Below are 18,621 nucleotides of genomic sequence, written 5' to 3'. Positions count from 1 at the left end.
AAATGTTTATTGGGCATATTTTCTTATTCTGGGAACTGTCAAATAAAGCTATTAGGTAGATAAGCATCCAGTGTGAAATATTATATCACATTGAATAAATCCAAGTTGTGCCTCTAAGCCTATGCCTTATTTGTTGTCTGAGGAGGTCCATCAAAATCCTGGCTCATTGGAAAGACCATGGAATTTGTTCACTGGCAGACCTGGAGATGAACCTTGGCATTGTTTGTTACAATTTGTATAACTGGATTCATACTTAAAGACATCAAGTACATAATTTGTAAAATGATGTTATGGAATGATGATGATGATCATACAAATTGTCTTGGCACTTCATCAGGGCCAGTTCAGCTGGAGAAGGGTTGTATTAGAGAGCCTTGCTTTCACACTTGGCAATTGTACCTTATAATTTTAAGAAAATCTTCAACTTTAGGCTCATTTCTAATGTTTATATTTTATTATATATAGCAAACTAATCTAAGCCACTTCACACCACAATCAGTCTCAGAGATACAAATAGAATGGGGGAGTCCCAGGATACAAATATGTTCAAGTATATGTCCATCTTATGTGGCTAGCAACTCAATAAACAAAGCAAATTACCACCAGACCACAGTTATCTGGAGTTGGTATGGGAGGGTACTGTACCACTGCTAAAATGTGGCTAGATGCTATAAGATCATTAATGAATGTCCTTAAAGCCATCTTTATTTCTACTTATAGTCATGGAACTGACAGCATAGAACCAAATTGCAAGTCTGCATTATAATTTAACACATTTTATCTAATCCACTTCATTGATTATGGACATGTCTTAATTCTTTTAATCCTAATTCTATTTTCAAACAAAAAAAAGTGTTATCCAAAGGTAATAATATTTGTCTGTATTCTGCATCCCTACAGTTTGTTTCCCATAAAAATGAATACAATTGTCCTGGTGGTCACAGAGACAGGTAGATATATACTGTCTGACTTTCAACCCATGTCACATTGATTATCAAAGCCTAATGCCTGTTGTTTGAGCCAATGTTGTGTCCTTTTGCTGTTTGAAGAATGTTGCTCTTTACTGTAAAGAGCAGTTTTGCTCATGCCCAGTTGCCCTGTCCTTGACTGCTGCAAGCCACACACTCTCTTGGCTGCAGCAGTTCCTCAGCTCTGTCCTCGGATGGGTCATTACTACAGGCTGTGAATTCAGCTAGTGCTCCAAATACATCCTCAGGCACTCTTGCTCAGCCAACATCCTCAGCTCAATCTAAGCTACTTTTCAGTCCCTTTGTTCTTCCATCATGAATATCTTTCAATGTCAGAGCCTAGCAAGGGTCAGTTTTCAATTTTCTTAGAGCCTATCTGCTGAAACCTTTACCAATCAGATGTTACAAAGAGCATTTTTTTTTTTAAGGCTTGTTTTATTTTGATGACTGATCCACCTGAAGCCACAGGCAGCCCACTATGTACAGACTCGAGGGAAGCTCTATTTCTTGGTCTCTTCCTCCTTGGACAGAGTCTTGATGATCTCCTCCTTCTTGGCCTGGAGGCACTCCTCCCGGAGCTTTCTTGCTTCCTTGGTCTTAGACCTGGGAGCCTCAGCCTGGTCAGCCAGGAGTTTTTTGCGGGCCTTGTCTGCCTTCAGCTTGTGGATGTGCTCCATGAGAATCCGCTTGTTTTTGAAGACATTCCCTTTGACCTTCAGTTAAAGGCTGTGATACATATGGCGGTCAATCTTCTTGGATTCACGGTATATTCTGAGGAGGCGGCGCAGAATCCGCATTCTTCTCATCCAGGTCACCTTCTCGGGCATTCGGGCATTGGAAGTACCCTTCCGCTTTCCTATGCCCATATGCCTGCCCTTCCGTCGAGCCAAAGTGTTTTTCCAGCATCAAGCCCGGGAATGCACAGTCACAGGCTTCCGGATGATCAGCCCAACTTTGATCAGCTTCCGTATCTGCTGACGGGAGTTGGCATTGGCGATTTCATTGGTCTCGTTGGGGTCCAACCAGACCTTCTTTTTACCACAGCGCAGGACACTGGAGGCAAGCCTCTTCTGTAGCCTGAGCATACTCATGGCTGCCTACAAAGAGCATTTTATGAGAGCCAAGAGCAGCACTTCCCTAAACAACTCAATTTATAACCGTTACTTCACAACCACATCACAGGTTAAACACAACTAGAGAGTAGCAAGGTCCAGATCAAAATCAAGCACGCCTGCCCCCAGGGATACAGTGACAAGAATTTCAGGGGAAATTTAAAATATCAGAGTACCAGCTTTCTGGGCACGATGTTGTTTTCTACGACTTGATAGCAAATGCGGGCTTAAGTAAAAAACTTCTTCTTCATAGAAGACTACTGCATTATTTACAGGCTCTGGAAAAGTGATGATTTGTCCTCTCATGTTGGTTTATTTGAAAATGTGAAGTACTTTTGCCTGAGCACAGCCCAAGCTTTCACTGTTATGAGTTGATTTGACTTCAGTTTTATGATTTTTTTCCCCTTGACTATTGCCTAGTTTAGCAATCCCTAAAATTGCTTTGAATCAAAAGAGGTCACAATAAGGATAGAAAGGAAAATAACTTTGGATGAGTAGACCTGTCTTGAAAGCTAGCAAGACAAGCCACGTGCTCCTGCAGTAGCCACAAAAAGTGAGCTTGCTAAATCTCACTACCTGCCCCATTGTTGCACCTGTGGTGTCACTGAGGAAAGACCTTTGTCTTTGCCTTCACAGATTATCATTGTCGCCATCCCTGCCATTTCCACCCAAAAGATGGTGCATGACAATACTGCCCAATCATACTCACCTGAATGACACCTACAAGGGCTGGCCTTACAATGGGGCTTGTGCATGTTAATACATAGCTCCTTCCTTAATCCCTTTCCTGGCTATTGAACCACCTAATCTCTCAAAATCCCCAGCCTTGTTTATTCTAAGAAATCTGGGGGGGGGGGGGGGGGGGAGGCTTGAGCCAATAGGACTCTTAAGGCAGAGGGTGGCTGTTCCTGGTTTCTAAATACTATGTGGATTAGTTTGTCAACTCCTGGACTCCCCAGTACCTGGAAAGGGTGAACTGGTGTTTTTCTCATTCTCTCAGGCACTGATACCTCCATCTTCTAGATGGAGAGCCCCCTTGCGTCTTCCATGTTTATACTCCATTAGGCAAAACTGCAAATGGTTTTCATTTTACAGCAACAAAAGGCACACCTGTGTGCAGGTCTCCGTGGGCTGCACCTTTCCATCCTGCGCATTGTGATCCACCTTTTCTCCTGTTGCGTGATGTGGATGTCCCTGTATTCCCCCTCACCTGCCTTTTCCTCCCCTTTGTAATTTTCTTTTCTTTCTGCTGTACTTCTTGTTTTCGACCTTTTGTTTTCTCTATAACTTGTGGCATTTCTGTAGAGATTTTCTTGCAGTCTATCCTGTTACTTCTCTTTGTGTATGTGAAGGGATGAAGGAGCTGGTTCAAGAGTGTGTCAAAAACAAGCAGAGGAGGAGCAGAGAGGGAGATGCAGAGCCAGTTGAAGCAGAATTCTTCTTACTGGTTCATAAGTAAGAGTATTTGAAATTTTTCCCTAAAGTAGTTCAGTGGACCATTGCTCGCTGCTGAAAATGATGAGAAATCCCTTCAGCTTTAACTCAGACTCTTCAAACATTTAATGTACTCCATATTTATCCCTCCAAGACTCTTAAATACTGAACATTTCGGCTTGTATAAAATGCATAATTTACTCAAGGAATGATGATTTAATTTTTTTTTTCTGTAAGGTAAATCTTCAGCGTCCCGCTCCCATTTTCCTTGTTCTCTGCGATTGGGAGAGATTCTTCCTACCTGCTCACTCATGTGCATTTCCAATGAGGCTCCCTGAGGTGCTAACAGTGATGAATAAAGGAATCCAGGCATTTGTCCTACGCGGCCCTCACTGATTTAATGAGAGCCCTGTCAGTGCTCCTAAATCAAGCCTATCATTTCTGAAAGGCTTTGATTTTTGTAGGCATTAATACCAATTACCATGTTGATGTCAGCAAGACAATGAAATATCCAGGATCACGTTGGTCAACATTGTATTTATGGAAGAAAGAAGAATTATGTCGACTTGGATGTCACATCAGCTTTCTCAAGGGGGAAGATTTTTCTCCCAGGGAAAGAAAAAAAAAAGAAAAGAAAAGGGGAAAAAAACCTTTAGGTTCTCAGAGAAATGGAACACAGCTACGCTTTGATTTCTCATTTCATTCAAACTAGACTTGGTGGAAATCAGCAGGGTAGTCCTGAGGACATCCTCCAATTTCCCGGTCTTGTTCTACTGAAACATATTAAACTTTTAGAAGCATCAATCAGGAGACAGAGAATTGATTGTAGGGGTTTGAGGTAAGAACAGAAATTAGCCTACTGCCGTCTCTCTCCCTCCTGTATTCTTCTGCTCCTGTCTGCTGCCTGCTGCTCTGTGGCTGTACATGTTCTCCTGCGTCATGCTCCAGGAACGGGTACATGCTGCTTCCCGCTACACACAAAGCGTCACGTGCTCCAGGCATGGGTACACGCTGCTTCCCACTACACACCAAGCGTCAGCACTGAGCTTTCTCCATGGTTGCCAGGCCAGCCACTCATTTATTCCGTCAGTCTCCTGTTCTTTCATTTCTTTCAGCGATGTGTGACTGGAGTAGGGGATTAACGCGGTGTCATTACATGTATTGTTAGCATACATTTGTGAAATACAATCAGAACTATTTTATGATGCGGTGTGCATAAAGCAGGCATAATCAGAAAATCATGTTGTACCATAGCAAACATAAAAAAAAGACGTCCACTATGAGAGTGGAGGCTTAGGAGAAAAAGAGAGGAACACAAGCAACAGCAGAGGGGGAACTGTTTGCTAGAGTAAGTTGTGTATCTTCATCTTTCTTCTGAGTGCCGATCTGCACGTTAGCTTCAGGGAAATTGCATGGCACACAGTGGATGGATTCACCTCGTCTTCTGCAGGATTCCCTTTTGTCAGGTTCACACCTAACCTGGGAGAGAGAAAGGGCAAGCAAGCATCTCAGTAGCCAAAGCAGTAGGCCCAAAATGAAAGAGTTGAATTTTTTCATCACTCACTATGATGCCACATGCAGGATTCTAAACCCAGCAGAAATGTTGACTCTTTCTAGTTCCCTTTCCCTGGGGGAATAGTACTCAGACACAAGGTCAGCAGATAGTACGATGTGGAGTCATTTGATGCTGATGGGGAGCGTTATATATTTTGCAGTAGGATAAGAGGACGAGGGCTAAGAGTTATGGATGGGAAAGTAATGGCCACTGTGCCAGAGTAGGAAGTATATTCAAGGTTCCTCTTTCTTCTCCCTTATAGGGCTCATAGACAAAACACAGCTCTTACCTTTAAGGAAATAAAAGGGGTTGTTCTTGTGCAAGTATGGGGGGTCTATGGCCTGGAAATGAACATTGCACCAATGCACGTGGCTGAATGAAATTTGATATCTACAGAACAAAGAATTTATATGTGTAGCTAGTCTTTCTCTGTCTCACCAGTCAGTTCCAAGTCATGACACAACCTATGCCCTAAGACCTTGCCTCTTAATGTCCTCCTTGTAGTAAAGGAAATATTAATGGTAAGATGCACACTGTGTTTGATTATCTCCTGGTAGGTTTTCCATTCCTCTCAATGGAGTTCCCAAAGTACCAAGTGAAAAATTTCTGGCTGGATATGAAGAGGCTTCGAAAAAAAAAAAAAAGAAAAAGAAAAAGAAAAAAAAACCACAGGAGAAGCAAGTATGGCACTAGATTTGACCCAGGAATAGTGAATTATTTTTCAGAATTTGCTGATAGAGCTCTCTGATTATCTTGATCTTTAAAGACTGAATCAACTAGAGATGCTTGAGAATGCCATTAGTGACAGAGTTCTAAACACAGAGAGCCATGTATCGGTAAAAGTTTAAATACAACATTTTGAACGAGTGCACCAGTAAGTCCAACACTGTAGACTGCCTTGGCGGGTCAGTTAGTCTAGGGGTTGTAACCCGCCTGGCTGGTCAGTTATTCCAGGGTCCCGGAGAGGCGTTATCTGAAAGACATGGGCAGGAGACAGGAAGGAAGTCAAGCAGGGTTCTTGTCAAAGCCTCCGTTTATTAGCATCATGGTTACAGCTTATATAGCCCCTGGATGAGGAATTTGGGAATGAGATGGGGGGCAGGGGCATGGACAGGAAGGAATCTTGCAGCGATGGTTCCAGCCGGTTGCGAGGTCGTCGTCCAGGAGGTTACGAGCCTCAGTCAGGAAGTCACAAGTTGACACTCCTAGTTCTCTAGATATTTGGAGTGTGGGGCGGGTTCCACTAACCGATAGCTCTCAAGATAGTCAGGTGTGAGATAGGCTCTGCCAATAAAACAGTTCTTAATACCATTGGTGTGTGAGGCTCTCTGCAAACTCCCCAGGGCAATGGTCCCTGCAATAAATTTGCGGGGAAATGGCTCCTGACACAACACTTTGAAGACAGAGATTGGAAGATCATGTTGTAATACCATTTTTTTTTTTTTTTACTATAAAGTGAATAAGGCCAACCTGGAAGACCCTGTCACAAAAAATTGATAAATTAATGTGGTAGTTTGAATGTAATTGTCCTCAATAAGCTCATAGGGGTGGCACTATTAGGAGATGTGGCTTTGTTGGAGTAGGTATGGTCTTGTTAAAGGAAGCATGTCACTGTGGGAGTCAGCTTTGAGGTTTCAGATGTGTTCAAGCCATGCCCAGTGAGACAGGCACTTCTTGTATCACAAAAACAAATCTGAAGCATTTTAGAGAATTCATGGCATACAAAACTATCTCTGAATAGAATGAGCCAAAATTAAAAAAAAATATATAGGAATTATGTTGTTTAGTTTTATGTAAAATTGACACAATCTAGGTTAGGTTATATGAGAAGAAGGAACCTCAGTTTAGAACTACAGCAGGCATTTTTTTAAAATGAGGTCACTATGACTAAGTCAGGAGAATCAATTGAAAGAAAAAAAGCAAAAATATAACCAACAAAGTGCTTATTAAATTTAATTCAGAAATTTATCAAAAGTGTAATATGCAATAAGAAAAGGACATTTTCTAGGAATCTACAAATCTGTGATATTTCTGGACTTCAGTGTGAATTTCCTTAGTGTAAAGCAATACACTGAAAGACTCGATTAATTACTGTTCCACTGCTGTGGTTAAACAGCAGGACCAAGGCAACTAAGAGAAAAGAAGAGTTTATTTGGGCTTATGATTCCAGAGGGAAAAGAGTCCATCACCATCACAACAGGGAAGGTCCTCAGACAGGTACAGTGACTGGAACAGTTGAGAGCTCACACCTTGATCCACAAGCATGAGAAAAAAAGAGAAAACTGCAAATGGGGCCAGGCTTTGAAACTTCAAAGCCCCCCTTCAGTGTGATGTGCTTCCTCTAGTAGGTCATATCTCCATTCCTTTCATAAAACACTACCAGCTGGGGAATCAAGTGCGCAAAAGTATGTATGGGACTTTGCGTGGGGAACATCTCATTCAAACCACCGTAGGAACTAAAAGAAAAAGATCATCAAGTTGATGGATGAAGAAAGATCACTAGACAAAATTCAACATCCATTCTCAGACAAACACGCTGAGAGACCAGGATTTGGATATTTAGGCTAATGACTCCTGCTGTTCAGAAAGATAAAAAAATTATTAGCTTTGCAACATCAAATCCCAACTGGATCAAGGCCAGCCTTGGTAATTTTAAGAATTTTAAAATTTACAAAGAACTGAGGATGTAGTTCAATGGGAAATTGTTTACTTGGCATATACAATACCTTAACTTCAAGTCCCAGTTCTCTTAACAAGATGTTAAGAAAATGAGAAAGGTGTGAGGGTGTTTTGTTTGGTTGATTGGTTGCTTATTGCTTGCTTTGGTTTTTCATGTAACGCAGGCTTCCACACAGGCATGACAATCTTCCTGTCTCAGCTGCATAAATATTGGGATCCCAAACATGAGCTACCATACTCATCCATAGCATGAATTTTAATCTCATGACAGCTACCCAGAAAAACTTTACAACTAACAGCATACTTGCCAGAATATTGAATGCTTTCCCTAAGATCAGGAATGAAGCAAGGATATATACTCTATGCTTTACTATGCTATGCAAAATAAGTGTTCCCCAAAAGTATTCATAGTCTAATCCCCCAGAAGTTGTGATTATGGATAGGTCCTATACAAAATGGAAATTAAGTCTAAAGATCCAACCACAAGATGTGAACCCTGGTTTCCCAGCATGCTCAACACTATCCCCAGGGTCTAGTCAAGCAGAACAAGGAAGAAAATAAGCCAGTGTCAGAGAGAATCTGAACACATTGCCTTCAAAGATGGAAGGGGGACACGAGCCAATGAGAACTTGTAGCCTAAAGTAAGTGGAAAAAACAAAGAAAATTGATTCTTACTGACAACCTCTGGAAAAGAAGGCAGTGCTGCCAATACCTTGATTTTAGCCAGTCAAGACCCGTTTCTGAAACCTGACCAGCAAAATGGTAAGATAGTATGTTTGTTTTCTTCAGCAACTCTTGATTGATCATTTGTCGCATCAGAGGTAGGGATAGAATACAGTTCCAAAGTGATCAATATAAGACAGTATCGTAAGTCAACAAAGAGTGATTTTTAAATTTAGATTTAAGTTGAAAGAACTAAAATGTCTCTGATTGCAGATGATATAATAGTGTTTGTAGCAAATCCAAAGATAATCCTAAAGACTCTGGAAAAACCTAACCAGAATCAAAGATAAAAATTCTCCCCAAATTTCTCTACAGACAATGGAAATTTGCATTCAGTTTTGAAAATGAAAATCTCAGCCAGGGTTTTATTGTTATACAGACAAGCTGGTTTTACAGCCTATATGAACGGGCTAATAAAAAGCCAAAACAGTTTTGAGAAAAGAGTAGCTATGGAGAAATGACATCTGATTTTAAGACTTCTATAAAGCTGCAGAATGAAAGCCAGGGAAGTAAACTCTAAAGGGCTAGCACGTATGTCATTCAAACAGAGCAGATCATCGAGAAGCAGGGCTTAACAATCTATCAGATGTCTACTACCCACTCCAAAGACGAGGATACTCAACCAACAGTGATGGGAGAAGTGCCCATCTGCGTCTTAGCTCTGCCTGGTACATCAGAAAACCATGGACTGGCTAGCTTAAATAGTAGACCTTTTTTGTTTTTTTGTTTGTTTGTTTGTTTGTTTTTTGTTTTTTTTTTATTTTCTCACTGGCCCCAAGGCTAGGGAGTAGTGCATCAAAGTGTCAACAGGCCCAGATCCTGATGAGAGCCCCTTTCTTGGCTTGCTAATGGCTACCTTTTAGCTAAGTCCAAAGACACCCATTGAAAAATGTCTCATTAAGAATTTGAGCTTCAGCATTGTCTTCTTAGAGAGATAAAAATATTTAGCTCATATTAGCTCAAGCACCAAGAAAAAAACGCTTAAAGTCAAACTTAACAGTGTATGCAAAAATCAGTTGAAAGTATTATAAATTTAAAGACAAAATCTAAAAGTTTAAATCTTGTAGCATTAAGGCTTAGAAATTTTTATGCCATTCAATGGCATATACAGAGTTCTTTGATGATGTATAAATGAGAAATAAAAAATTGAACATTTTTAAAATTTAAATAATTTGTTCTGTGAAAGTCACTATAGCTAGAACAAAAAGCTTTAGTATATTCTGTGATAAAATACTTATTAATTTAAAGAAAGGATTTGTGTTTAAAATGTTTAATATTTTTATTAACTCTGAGAATTTCATACATTGCATTTTGATCTTACTTACCCTTCCCCTAAAATCTCCTAAGATGCAGTCTCCACAAATACATAAACAAATGCATTGTAAAAATTCATTCATTCATTCATTCATTCATATACATGTCTATATATATGTATGTATTTTGCCTTCATGTGTGAGTGTATGTGTACTACATGTATGTGAATACAGTGCCCAGAGAGACTAGAAGACTGTGTCAGACCTCCAGCAACCAAATTTACTGATGATTGTGAGAAACCGTGTGTATGCTGGGAACCAAACTCATGTCTTCTGGAAAAGTCACCAGTGCTCTTAGCCAAAGAGCCCTCTCTTCAGTTCTAAATAAATGTGACTTTTGAATTTTTTTTAAGTGCAGTCATATTGGAAAACATTTTGGCTAGTCCTAGAATTAAACACAATTATAACCAGGTCCAGAAACCTCACTCCTAGGCATTCTGCTCCAGAGAGACAAACATTTATATCACTTCGCAAACCCTAACCGTGAATATTTAAAATATCTCCAGTCATCCTTGGCCAAGATGGAAATAACCCAACTGTGGCTCAAATGATGAATGGATAAACAAACAAACACATACCTACAGCAGAATAAGAAGGAATGCATTGTAAACAAAAGGCAGTTTCAACAGACTAAAAACTCGATGATTACATATTTGTCTCATGTTGGGAAAGTCAGTTACAGTAGCAGGAAACAGATGAGAACTCTAGGATAAGCACAGGAGCGGGACTGAAAAATGACTATGATAAAGGAAGTGTTTCATTTTTTTCTTTTTTCCTTCTTCCTTCCTTTATTTCTTCCTTCATTCCTCTTTCTTCTGTCTTTCTTTCTTCTTTCTTTTCTTCTGTCTTTCTTTTTTTCTTCCTCTGTTTCGAGTACCAGACAGAACCATGATGTACTCTGATTTGAAGCCCTATGTTCCAATATAACTCAGTGAGCATGCCAATCACACTTGGTATTCACCGCAAAAGTAAAGAATAAATCCCACTGTTAACAATGTGAGTAAAATTTTACTCGTAATTATCAGTGATCTCCCCTCCAGGCCTTTTGTGTGTGAATGATGATATTTCCTGTGATTAGGCAGTGCCCTGTGGCCAATGGGCTATGAATGGAGCTAGCATGAACTGTTTCCAAAACAAAACATGAAATATTTGGACAGATTGGTGAGTGCAGCCCAGTTGTCTTGCTATTGCACATACAGAGAAATTCTGGATGGTCTAGAATTTATTCAGAGCAAGAAAACACAAAGAAACCTCAATCAGCCCAAGCACCTGAGTGACTGTTGACAATTATATCTGCCACCTAACCCTGACAGCATGGTACATTTGAAAAGGAGATCTATAAATACTTGCTCCATTTGATCACCAGGTTGCCGACGAATATGGAAATTAGTCATGAAACCCGAGTGGATTTGTAGAAGAAACCTAATATGTTCATCTTGGCATGACCCTCACATCAGTGGTAATGGACACAGCAGAAGATATGATGAAGTATTACATTAAAAGGGTACCCATGGCATGCCACTCATGGAGCAGAGAATGCACCCATTGCCAAGCAAATCTAGGACAGTAGCTTTCATATGGGCAACTTGGAACTCCCTGGAAAAATTAGAGATGTCCAGCAACATTTTGAAATATAATAACCCTTCAAGGGAAAGACTGTCCTATTGTAAATACTGATGTTGTTTTGCCTGGGAAACTGGTCCTGAGGAAGACACTTTTACTGTGTTTATATTTTCAGAGTAAAGGAGGTGGAACTTGGCTAGTTTGAAAGCAAAACAAGAAATATTAAAGGATTTCAGACTTTGGGTTTTCTCAAAATTGAAAAGTCAATCATTTTATGTCTACACAAAGGAAAAGAGAGGACTGAGAAGACTCCGTAAAAACTAAGACTTGTGCTAAAGTATCAGGTACTCAGTGTGGCCTCCATACATCTGCTGCTGAGATCTCTCAATGGAATACAGAATAAGCCACAGGGGAAAGACCCATCTGGAGACACAGCTCCCATTCAGGCTTGACAATGGGCAAAGAAGCAAGGCAGGGAAGATACAAAGGGAACAGCATTGCTTTTCCTCAGAAATCTTTATCTGTTAAGAGAGGGGGAAAAAAGACATGTTGTACAATGAACTTGTAAAATAACTCAAAAATATGGACTATATTTTCAGAAATTTGTAAATAACTGTGATAAAAACAGATTGTGCAATGAACTTTTTGAAATTTATAGTTTCAGAGTTGTCAAAACTTGGGAGTCTTTCCCTAAGGAAACCTATGATACTCAAAGTGGTGCTTGGCTTGCTAATACTTCCTGAACAAGATAGAAACAGAATGAAAAGCCTGGCTTCAAGGTGAGCATTCGATCTAACAGCAATCTTCTGAGGTGATCAGGATAAATAAGGCAGATGAAGTGGAAGGAAGGTGATGCCAGAACTTGGCACCCCGATGAAGAAGGGGCTTTTCCCGTGAATAGACTTGGCACCAGCCTACACAACATTCATTTGTTTGGATTGCCCTGGAGTGAGAAGAGCTGGTTGCCATTCTAAGCAACTGTAAAGCTGATGATTTCTTTTAAATGTATTAGTCGCATGCCAAAAATAACACTTTCTACAAGAGCTAGTTCCAGGACAGGAACCAAAAGCTACGGAGAAACCCTGTCTCGAAAAATCAAAAAAAAATAAATAAATAAATAAATAAAAATAACACTTTTTTATTCCCATGGTGCCTCTCCAATAAGTTCATAATTCGATAGAGGAAGAAGGATAGAGTCAGAGGAGTAGGGAGCAGATGCAGAGAGAAGCATGGTGGGCATACTGTACTGAGGAAAGGTAACAAGCCATGTGGCAAGGCATAGGTAAGAAATATGGGTTAATTTTAATGTAAGAGTTATGTAGTAGCAAGCTTGAGCTATTGGATGGGTATTTATAATTGATATTAAGCATCTGTGTGGTTGTTTGGAAATAGCTTGAGGTACAGAAACTTCTGCCTACACCCATGCATAAAGACCTATAGTCAATTAATAACTGGTAAGTGAAAGAATTAGTCTGCTCCAGGGACAAACCTTTTATCCAATCCCAAGTATTCCGCTTTTAACATAGATACAGATGAAAAGCACCAAAGGACTCAATGCATTGTATTTATATACGCACACACATAACAATAATAAAGAAGAAAGAAGTCCTGAAGTTGAGAGAGGGGACACAGGAGGAGCTGGAAGGGATATAGTATTTGTAAAAATGATGTAAATGAAAAAAAAAAAAAAACACGTGAAATTCTCAGACAATGAAGTAAATGTTTTGAAAACTTGTCTTATTTAAGCATTGCATTAAAGAACAATATTTACAACTATTTAAAAACACTGTTAATACATTTTTAGTTATTTGTGTGTGAAAGGCCAAAATGTCTTTATGTGCTTCTGTCTGAATCACATAGCGCAACATTTAGAATGCTGAATTAAATTCCAGACCCAGCAGCGTAGAAAATTATGCAAGACGTTCAAGGGGTTTTCAATAATGTAAAGTTACAACCCAGCACTGAGGTAGAAATAAAAGTGCTTCTCTTCTAAGATGAGGTACTGGTGTAAAAATGACTTTGATTATATTGTTTATTCTAACAAGTGTATTGAATATATTAATATTTTAAAATAAAAATCCCCAGACAAGCAAACTTAATCTCTACTTGACATAAGGGTTGTTCTCACTATGAGTGACTGAGTTCAGAGCTCTGAAGGAATGAATTCCAGTGATCAGAAAGATGAAGGAAGTTGATGTCTCGAGGAAGAAGCGAGAGAATGCCTTAGCAAACAGAAGCAGACAATTTAAATTCTGTTGACTAGAGGACAGGTGATCAGAAGCATGAGGCTAGCTGAAGCACACGTGAATAAGAATGCCATAGTCAAACATCCCTTGCACCTACTGTGCTACAATGACTAAAATAGGCTGTGTGCAGCCACAAGATGCACAGGTGACTATGTGGAGCACAGACCTTCCCCTCCCTGCCGGCCCTCCTCGCGTGTTTAGTATTATATATATCCTAATTCACTCTGGGAAGTTTCTGATAAACCAGGAGTCCTTTGGACCATTCAAAGGAGGAATATCTTGCAGACGTGGAAAAGACTAGCAAAATACTGAAATGTAAAAAGAACCTAACCTAGTGACCTAAGGGCCACACTACACAGGTGTATACCCAAAATGACACCGTAGTTCCTAACAGGGATTGTTTGGCATGGTTCCATGTTCTGAAATGTGGAAGACAGCCTTACAGACTATAGAAGTTTGATGAGAAATGTTCTCCATACACTCAGGTACTGGAATGCATGGCAACCAGTTGTTGGTGTTTGGGGAGGTTTGCATCCTTGCTGAAGGAAACATACCACTGAAGGTCGGATTGGATAATTCAGAGCTTCACCCTACTTTATTTTCTGATGTATAATTGCTGTTGATATGAACTCTCCAGTCCCCCTGCCTTCCCTCACCATCACAGACTACTTTTCTTGAACCACAACCACGAAGAATCTCTTCTTTCTACACATTGCTTTTGATCATAGAATTTTATCACAGCAAAAAAAGAAACACATGCCATCTCTGAAACATCTCTATTCCAGGCTAGAAATATGAACAGTATTGTCATATACTTATAAAGTGACTTTATCTGATAAGTCCCATGAGAAGCAGAGCTCATGATGCATGCTACTATTCACCACCTTGTATCTGTTCCCATTTTAGCTTTTAGGCTAAATCCAATAGTTAGTCCCTGCTAATAGAAACCTGTGCATTTTGCTTCTTTCACTTGAGCTGAATGGATTTCAAGAGAATAGAGTTAGTTCAGGAGAAGGCTGACAGCCTCTGCCTTTTGGGACAGATATTAGTTTTTACGAGTTTGGTGCAGAAAATTTTTTTGTTTCATTTTTCTGCCACGGCAACTGGGACTGTGTATTAGTTTCATTTTGATAGATGACAAAGAGATGTACAAACCACAAGATATATTTTTTAGAGCATATTTGATAGAATCAGAGACCTTTTGCCCTACTATATACTGCCTGGAAAAGTTAAATCAGACAAATGTAATAATTTGGTTTCCCCAGACTTTGTTAAAGGAGCGAGTTTGAGAGATAAAACTGTACCCGATTCCTTTGTTCTCCGTTATAAAACACTACCATAAGACAAATTCACAGATCAAAGGCTACACAAAAGATGACATATCTGGTTTTCCTTCATAATGTATTTCCTGTTATGCTATAGATAATGTATAGAGTCGGCATGAAATATATTGTCTTGACAAGTTAGCACAACAAAGCAGCATCCTCCAAAGATTTATTCTGTTTCCAAAATTTTCTCAGGAGCAATAACTCTCCTGCTGGTAAGAATTGAATTAAAGGAAAAGAAAAAAAAAAGGAGGGGGAAGGGAGAACCTTGAGGTCCAAACAGAAACTAGAGGTTTTAGCATGTGTGAAGTACTTCTGGAGACCTAATACGTGTCTGTTGTCTGAAGGACTGATAAACCTAAAATTACAAACACGGGAATTGTATGGCCAGGGAGCACGGTAGATGGAATTCTCCCTCATTGTCTGCTGATCTTCAGGATTGTAGACCGTATAAACATAATAAGAGAAAGCGATATTTTATAAAAATAAATGTAATGAACTGTATCCAACATTTTGAATGGGTCATAGAACACCAAGCATCACTCATGCGATTAGTCAGCTTCAGTAGCGTCAAGATCGCCCACAATCCTAGCTGGTGCAATTGTAGGAATCATCGCTGGTAGAGCCCAAGACCAGCCATCTTCTGTGTGTCAGGACCTGCTCGAATGCCACTCCTTGCTCACACTGTGATCTTCCACTACTTTCCTCTTTGCGTCTCGCTGTGTCCTAAAACACTAGTTACACACTTATTGGGTGTTTACCAGATGCCAAACACTGTTCTAAATACTTTGTGCTAAACAGTTTGAGTTTTAATAAGTGATAGTTTCTCTACTGAGAAACTAAAGTGGTAGTTTTGAATCTATAGGACATCAGTTCCAGAATTCCCACAGACACTGAAGCTCACAGATGCTCAGTCCCTTATATCCCACAGCTTCAGGGCTGGGAAGATAGCTAAGTCAGTTATATGCTTCCCTCCTAAGTATGAGCACCCCAGTTTCAGTCCCCAAAACCTACACAAAGCATCCAGGCCTGTTGGTACTCACTTATAATTTTAATCCTGAGAGATAAAAGCTGGAGGATTCCTAGAGTTTGTTAGTCAGCTAGAAAGGCAGGATACAATCAGTAAAAAGAACTTACTGTTGGAGCTGGACCTCCTTAGAATTTTCTGGGGTAAGGGACAGTTATCCTTTAAAGAGAAAAGTGAGCAGAGTTTAGGTGGGTTGAGAAAGATATTGCATTGGGAACTTACATAAAAAGAAAGGAAAGAAAGAAAGAAAGAAAAGAAAAGAAGGGAGGGAGGGAGGGAAGGAAGGAGGGAAGAAGGAAGGAAGAAAAAAGAAGGAAGGGAGAGAGAGACAAAGAAAGAAAATAAAAGAAAAATACTGATGGAAATGCCAACAAAGACGGACTGTTTTGGAACATTAAGAACACCTTTCTGTAATTGTTATAGCGTGGTGTGTTTTTCCTTCAGAGCTCCTTCAATCTGTGATGGCCCTGGTGTAGTGCAAGATGAGCATCTCCCTGTGAAGCTGGGTGGTTCGTTCTGTACGGAAATCTTTATTCTGTGTAATTCTCACAGTATAAATAAAGTATGGCCATACTCTATTTCTTGCTCATGGTCTAGAAATTTATTGGTACACTATAGGTGGATTTAATTATATTAAATGCTTCAGAGAGACATTCCTTCAACATTTTCAAACAACATTCATGGTTTTAAAAGAATGAGCAGCTCCTTATAGCATGACTGCCAAACACTTTACTTGAGAAAGTTAGGTTTAAATCACAACTATGTACATAGTAAGATCAAATTAGAAAAAAAGACATAACCATATGAAACAGAGTAGGACATTAGCTGATAATTTCTAAAGTAGTATTTTAAACAACATTAAGTTTTTCAAATGTATTAACTATATCTAAACCCTTATATTGAGTTCTTAATTTCTTTTCAAAAGAATGAAAACTTTAAAACTTATCAAGTGACTATAACTGCATTTCAAATTAATGTATTTTTCCTGTACTTGAGTGAAGAAGTAAAAACTGACTTATTCTTTTTTTCCCAGAAAAATGTAGTCATACGTACCCCCAACAGGACAATTTAAAGACAGTGAAAGACTTTGGAATATTAAGCTTCAAAGAAAATGTCCAAATCAAACCTCTCCCTCCAAAGCTCAGGGAGCTACACTGAAGAAAAGGGTAAAGATTTTGGGAGCCAGAGGTGGTGGGTGAGTCCGAGGAAGCAGTGTCTTCCAGACACAAAAGAACTGATACACACATGAACTCACAGAGACTGTGGTAATTTACAGAAGACAGCACTAGTTCAGAACAGATAAAACTGCAGCACCAAGGAGGAGATGGGACAGCAAACTTCCACCCTTAACCAGGAACCTAGTTACAATTGTTATATTATTGGAAAAAATCAGTTTTCTCCAATAAACTATCACTGGGTATATTCTATATTCCAGGACAGGACCCATGCCCAGGAGTAGTTGGTCAACACAAAATAGAACCCAAGAACCCATTTTCATTTGTGTTTTGGTTGTTTTTTTTGGGTGCTTGGGTTTTGTGGCTTTTTTTTTTCTTATTAGGTTTCTGCTAGTTTGTTCTCTGTTACATTTTGTTGTTGTTTTATTTTGCTCTCTTTTGAAGTTTTTTGTTTGTTTTTTTGAGAGAAACAGAACATGACGTTGGGTGAATACGGGGTAGCAAAGATCTAGAAGGATTTCCAGAAAGGGAAATGATATGATCAAAATATATTGTTTAAAACAACTTTAAATAAATATTTTTAAAAATTTGAAAAGGAATCATATTTATAGCTAAAGCCTGATGTTGCATTTTGGCAATATATTTTTTCAATATTTTGGACTGTCAGCATCTAATTTCTTAACACAAAGCCAAAACTATTATAAAAGTATATGAGATACACTATTATAGAAGTGTGAGGCCGGGCGGTGGTGGCACACGCCTTTAATCCCAGCACTCGGGAGGCAGAGGCAGGCGGATTTCTGTGAGTTCGAGACCAGCCTGGTCTACAAGAGCTAGTTCCAGGACAGGCTCCAAAACCACAGAGAAACCCTGTCTCGAAAAACAAAAAAAAAAAAGTGTGAGTTTGTTTAAATTACAATTCAAAAGTAATGAATCAGAACACCCTTTTTGCTTTGTAGCTGCATTAATTGTATTGAAATACTCCTTCCTGAAAGGAGCAGGGAGGCTCATAAAACTCCAGAAGTTCATGAAACTTACAAGGCTCAGAGAGTTTATAAATTACAATTTTCCCAAGGGCCCTTCCCAAGGATAGAAAAGCAGTAAACAGTGGCTGGTGAGAGGAGACACTAGTGGAACTGATTGTAACTCTAGGAGGACTTCCATTATCCATGCAGAGGCAGGCATTTCAAGATGTGGAGGCTTTAAATTACCCTTGTTCCTGTAAGTGACCTTCGTAAACTTATAACTCTTTCATTAAGATAGACTCCTCAAGAAGATGTTCTTTTTTATTGTTTTATAAATAATACCATTAAAAATTTTCACTTCCTCCCCTCTTCTACTGTAGGTACCCTGTGTAGGGTGACCAGATGTTTGGGCCTGTTTCCCTGGGGAACTTCTGGAAGCAGTATTAATTCAGTTTGCAAAGGAATTCTTTCCTTTAAGTAACAAAGTTCTTTATTTCTTTCAGAAAGATTCCAACTCCTTCTTATTTACAGCTGTC

At 39.4% G+C, this 18,621-nt stretch overlaps 1 pseudogene; it reads right to left on the bottom strand.

Moving 5' to 3' along the window:
• Window positions 1–1,468: 1,468 nt before the first annotated feature.
• LOC121463044 lies at window positions 1,469–2,059 on the bottom strand (annotated as a pseudogene).
• Window positions 2,060–18,621: the final 16,562 nt, after the last annotated feature.

This window comes from Microtus oregoni, unplaced genomic scaffold (assembly GCF_018167655.1).
Source record: "Microtus oregoni isolate MIOR12 unplaced genomic scaffold, Mior012 000001F_ref0000356, whole genome shotgun sequence".
NCBI lineage: Eukaryota > Metazoa > Chordata > Mammalia > Rodentia > Cricetidae > Microtus > Microtus oregoni.
The sequence above is the reverse complement of the archived record's forward strand: the minus strand, read 5'-3'. Positions and strand labels throughout refer to the sequence as shown.